Source organism: Gavialis gangeticus, unplaced genomic scaffold, assembly GCF_001723915.1.
Source record: "Gavialis gangeticus isolate Ggan-Ray unplaced genomic scaffold, GavGan_comp1, whole genome shotgun sequence".
Classification (NCBI taxonomy): Eukaryota; Metazoa; Chordata; order Crocodylia; family Gavialidae; genus Gavialis; species Gavialis gangeticus.
In genome coordinates, this window is record NW_017729025.1 from 29,331,952 (window position 1) to 29,337,634 (window position 5,683).

At 44.3% G+C, this 5,683-nt stretch overlaps 1 long non-coding RNA gene across 1 annotated transcript in view; it reads right to left on the reverse strand.

The window, feature by feature from the left end:
• The window catches only part of LOC109298463, a 25,760-nt gene that overhangs the window by 17,239 nt on the left and 2,838 nt on the right, over positions 1-5,683 (reverse strand). The window contains exon 2 of the long non-coding RNA XR_002097616.1: positions 560-642. This is a non-coding gene — a long non-coding RNA (uncharacterized LOC109298463). The remainder of the gene's footprint in view (positions 1-559; positions 643-5,683) is intronic.

A 5,683-nucleotide genomic window follows, 5' to 3' on the forward strand; every position in this document is an offset into this window, starting at 1 on the left:
ACAAATATTCTGCAAACCTAAACTCAAAAGAGTACCTTTAAAGCTCTGATCAAATCAATTATTTATATTGTGAAGTCTCATTACATTTAAGCGAACACATTATATAAAGGTTATATTTCCTGTTATAGTATCTGATCTGGAAGCCTCATACTGTACATACATATGTGCATCATACTGTGGATACATATATTTAGTCACCCTTGGTCCCTGTCAGTTCCAGGTTGACTGATGCAGGCCAAGAACAGTAAACACAGGGGTATTAAACTGCCACCTAGTGGAATTTTGATGGATTTACTAGATTCAGAAAAGCATAAAAACAATTTGAAAAGGGACATGAGCATTACGATATGAGAACTATTTTGGATAAGCAAGTTACATACGGAGAAATGGTGCTTATCAAATACAGGATCAGTCAAAACCACTGTATTATTTTGTTTGCCAGGGACTGAGCCATGTAATGCTTTTTGTTTCCAAGAATTCTGTGAATATAAATTCTTCACCCTGTGTGGCAGATATGTGAGAGTTAACAGTTGGGGAAAATGAGGCAGGGAATAAGTACCTTCCTTCAGGCACAGTCCATATTAGGTACAGGATTAGTAGTTCCAGGCTCCCAGTCTCAGGATGTAGCTAGTGATATGTGATCTAAATGTGAAGAGCAGGGAGAGGGTACAATCAAAACAGCAGTTTGCAGTCTCTGCCATGCATAATTCGCTAGCTTGAAAGATGCAGAAGTGCGTGTGCTTGGGATACTTCTACATTTGCCTAAAAGAAAGGACTATTTCCCCACCTTTTTTGAGGACATCCATCTCCAATGTGCATAATGAATATTGCTGCATTCCATTAAACATTAACAACATGGTCTGCACAGTTGTTAACTATGGAGCTATGATCCATGACCCACGACTGGCACTATGGAGCTATACCCTGACCTGAAACATTTGCAGCCCAAAACCTGTAGAGAGTCCTGTATGAAAAGTCACTGGGCTCTGGGCTTATCCAAGTACTTGAAGGGAGTGCCATATCCACTGGAAATAGACATTTCACTATTAATATCAATAGCACATCACACTGGCTCTAAAATAGAGTATAAAATAGTGTGTATGTCTAATCTATGTTGCCTTCAGGAATAGTTGAGATAGCTCCTTCCTCTGACAGCCTTTTTATGAGCAATAGTTTTACGTTGTATTAGAACAGTGGAAGTCAACCTTTTTTTTGGCAGATATTAGCCAAATTAGCCTCACCCTCTCTGCAGATACTACTCTGATCCTCTCCCCTGACTAATCTTCTGTTCTGCTTTCTGCCCAATTTACTGCTCTGCTTTCTGCCTCTTCTGCCCTCGTGCTGCCTGTCTCCACCCTGATCTGCTGCGTGCCACACACAGACACTGCTGTGCCATATATGGCATACATACCACAGGTTGGCCATCCTGTATTAGAACATTTTAAAGCATTATTTCCATATTTGTATATATACCATGCCCCCAAATATAACATACACCCTATTTTTACAAGGCGCCAAGAAGAAACTCTTCAACATCTTCATTAATGATCTGGATTCAGGTATCAGATGCAGATTAGTATTGTAACCTAGTCGCGTTCCCCTCCTCTCCCCCATCCCTCTATTGTTAGTCCCTCACTCAGGCGTTTTGTATTTCCATATCAGCTTTGTCATCTTTTTTCTGGATTCCCAATCCAAAACATCTACTAATAAAAGTTTGTGGACGGCACTAAACTATGGGGGAACACAGCCACACTAGAAGACAGGCTGGGGGTACAGGCCAACCTGGACATGCTCACAAGGTGGGCAGACCAAAACCTGATAGCATTTAACGTAGAGAAGTGCAGGGTGCTCCACCTCAGGAGGAACAACCAGCATCATACTTCTAGGGTCGGCATTACTACGCTCACTAGCACCATAACTGAAAGAGACTCGGGTGTCTTGATTGACCACAAGATGAACATGAGCCACCAATGTGATGCTGTGGCCGGCAAAGCTAACCAAACTCTGGCATGCATTCATCAATGCATCTCTAGCAAAACCAGGGACATCATCCTCTTGCCATGAATGGCGCATGCCCCTGGCGGCTGGTGGGGGCACAGCTGCGCTGGCAGCGGCAGAAGCACGGCAGCGGGAGTGTGGCAGCAGTAAGCTGGGAGCTTCTGCAGATGCTGCCAGCACTGTTGGTATTGGGGGTGGTGTGGTGAGTGCCAACCAGGGGTCAGTGACCACCCACAGGCGCCACTGGCAGCATCAGTGCCTTTTTACAGGGGGTGCATTGCCACGCTCGGGATGCGCGTACACCTGCGCGCACCCCCTATGGATCACCCCTGCCTCCCACTTTACTCGGCCTTGGTAAGGTTGCAGCTGGAGTACTGCATCCAGTTTTGGGCCCCACAGTTCAGGAGGGACATGGATACACTCAAGAGAGTCCGGAGGAGAGCCACCCATATGATCAAAGGCCAAGACAGCAAATCTTATGAGAGGCTAACAGACATGGGACTCCAGCCTGGAGAAGAGAAGGCTCAGAGGGGACCTGATGGCAGCCTACAAGTACATAAGGGAGTGTATCAGGCTCTGGGAGAACAGTTGTTCACCTGAGCTCCCCAAGGAATAACAAGGTCCAAAGGCCACAAACTCCTAGAAGTCCATGAACTTTACAGTCCATGTGTCCAGCGTCTGGAACAGACTCCCCCCGGAGGTGGTGCAAGCACCTACTCTGGACTCATTCAAAAGGTGTTTGGATGTTTCTCTTGCTGGGATCATTTGATCCCCGCATATTTCCTGCCTATGGCAGGGGGGCTGGACTTGATGATCTCACGAGGTCCCTTCCAGCCCCTAATGTCTATGAAATGTATGAAAAAAAATCTTACCATGGAGTATGGGTAAGAAGCTGAGGTCTGAATTCTCTGGTGCTGGGGGCCAGGAGCCATGTGCCAGGGCTGGAGTCTGCACCAGGCTGCAACCACATTGCTTAGTAGGGCCCAATCCAGCACATTGGCACTGGGGCTATATGGTGGGCTGGGGCCCGAACTGGCATGCTGGCTTCAGAGCTACATAGCCTGCCAGGCCTGATCCAGCCTGCTGACTCCAGCTCCATGCTGGGCCCAACCCTGCGCACTGGTTTTGGAGCCATGTCCTGGGTCCAGGGCTGTGTGCCAAGACAAGGCTGGTGCTCTGGCTGTGGACCAACTGCATGCACCTTCCAGATCCAGCATGAGATTGGGGAGGGGGGGCACTCTATGCATCCAGAAATGTGTGCAGAGGAGGGTGAAGGGAAGGAGCAAGGGAAGAATGTATTCTTGTGGCTCCCAGAGCTCACGCTCCTCCCCCTAAAGACATCTCTGGACACATGGGGAGCCCTTTTTTTTGCATATAATTGTTGCCTTAAGAACTTGGTGGGAGCTGGTTCTCCTCCCAAATGGAGAGCAAACATCAGAGTTGAATTGCAGTAAAGTATGCTTTAGTTTTCACCAAACAAGAACCCCGTTATCTTCTCCAAACAAGAACCTAGTTAATTCTTTAATAAATCAGTTCTATTGGGTATTATAAAGTATTCACTCCAAGCGTGCATATAAATATCATCTTAGCAAGCAAGATATTGCATATTACCAGTCCTAATAATACACATCTCAAGAACTGTCCAGGTGTCTCAGAGCAGGCTGATTCCTTGAAGGGAGATCAGAAGTCTTCAGTTCTCAGGCATCGTTAGGGTGAGGGAAAGGTGAAAGGGAATGGGGAAGGGATGAGTTTTCCTTTGTTCACATGGTAATATTTATAGTCCTTTAGTCAGGTAGCTACCAATTAAGCCAGTTTTCTGTTTTTCAGCAACAACCTGAGTTATGACTCTACTTGATCATCATTTTTTCCTTCTCTTGGCACCAGGAGGCTTCTGCTCCAGATATGGGTGGAAGCCGCCATAACAAACCCTTTTATCTGTAACAAGTGTTTTTATCAAACTTTTTGCAGGAAAACAAGTTACACCTGACCTTTCTCTGTAGAAAAACAGGTTCCACAATCACACAGCCTGTGCGCATATGCTAACTCCGTGAATATACTCTAGCCCACTTATGTCAGGGCAATTAGGCCTTGTAGGCCTAAGGGACAAATTCAGTCCTGTCAAGCATCAAGAGGCTGAACTATCTCCACATAATGTTCACCCCAATTTTCTCCAGCTGGTTTTGGGGAGAAAGGTGCAGGTTATATGAAATAAAATACTCCAAGAACACTGTTCTGTGAATCCTTTATTGTATCCCTATCTACAAACTCAACAGCGACAATAGGACTGAATGAAGGCTTCCTTCTCATTTGATTTCTACAGTTAAGTATTCAACAAGAGTTCAAACATAACTCCTTGGCTAGAATCTACAATAATATCCAAAGATTGTAGATGACTACCCTGGCCCGTGACAGGGCCCATAATAACAACAATAACAACAACAACAATAATGGCACCTGTTGAGGTGCCATTACCTAATATGGTGGTAAAAGCAAATGACATTTTCCCCCACAACTATAAGCAGCACATATACCATATCTCACTAGACCCCAATGGTGGAATTTAAATGTTTACTTCCTTCTTATTATTCTTGTGTAAATCACTTACAATATATGCAGAAAAATATCCATTATTTGTTCTTATGTGAATACATCTTTTATGCCCAATGCTCAAAGGTATGTAAAGACTTCAATAGTTTTTAAAGCATATTTATTTCTAGAATGCCGGCTGTAGTATTATAATTTGTACTACTTAATAATGTTATTCACACTATAACAATAAACGACTGCATTAAATACACACACACACACACACACACACACACACACACACACACACACACACACACACACACACACACACACACACACACACACACACACACACGCCCAGATACTGATGGAATAAAAATCACCAATAAACATAACTTGTATTTTCAAATAACTAAGCTATTTTGCCCAGGGAAGATATAAAGGAAGAAAGTAATGGAGCAATGCTTATGTTCTCAGTCACATCAATATCAATCTGAATTAAAACCATTAAATTTCAAAAAAGGGACTTGGCCCATTATTTCAAACATATTGTCAGAGGGGAAGAGATGCAAAATTAAGAGATGAATAAGAGAGTGAAAAAGGCTGACCTTTCATTTAATGTTATGAAAAATGCCTTTTCAGGGATGCAGAGTTCATCAGAAGCAGTAAAAATGTCCTATGCAATTGTCTTGTCAGTTGTTGACACAGAATTAAGTTGCTTAAGACACTGGGTATTTTACCAAACTTGACTAACATGCACTTTGCGTAAGGAGGATTCAGCATTCTTTAAAGATAAAGACTTAGCGTGCTTGTACATATGACACCATTACCATGTACACATGATGAAAATGTCAGTGGCTTAATGGCGTCACACTGTACACATCCAAGAGTTTTTGGGGTTTTAAATAGGTTTGCAGTGTTGCAAATTGCAATGATGCAGCTGTCAGCTTCCCCACCCACCAACCATGGGAGAGGTGGGCAGGCTTGGCAGGAAAAAAGGATCTGGCTTCTTGCCACTTCTGCCTTCAGCAGTTGCCTGCAGAAGGCAGAAGTGGTGAGGGGCTCAATCCTTTTTTTTTGGCAGAACTGCCTGCCTCTTCCTTGGCCGAAGGGTGAGCTGCTGGTGGGCTGAGCGGCCTCTGAGCTGCGGGGGGGG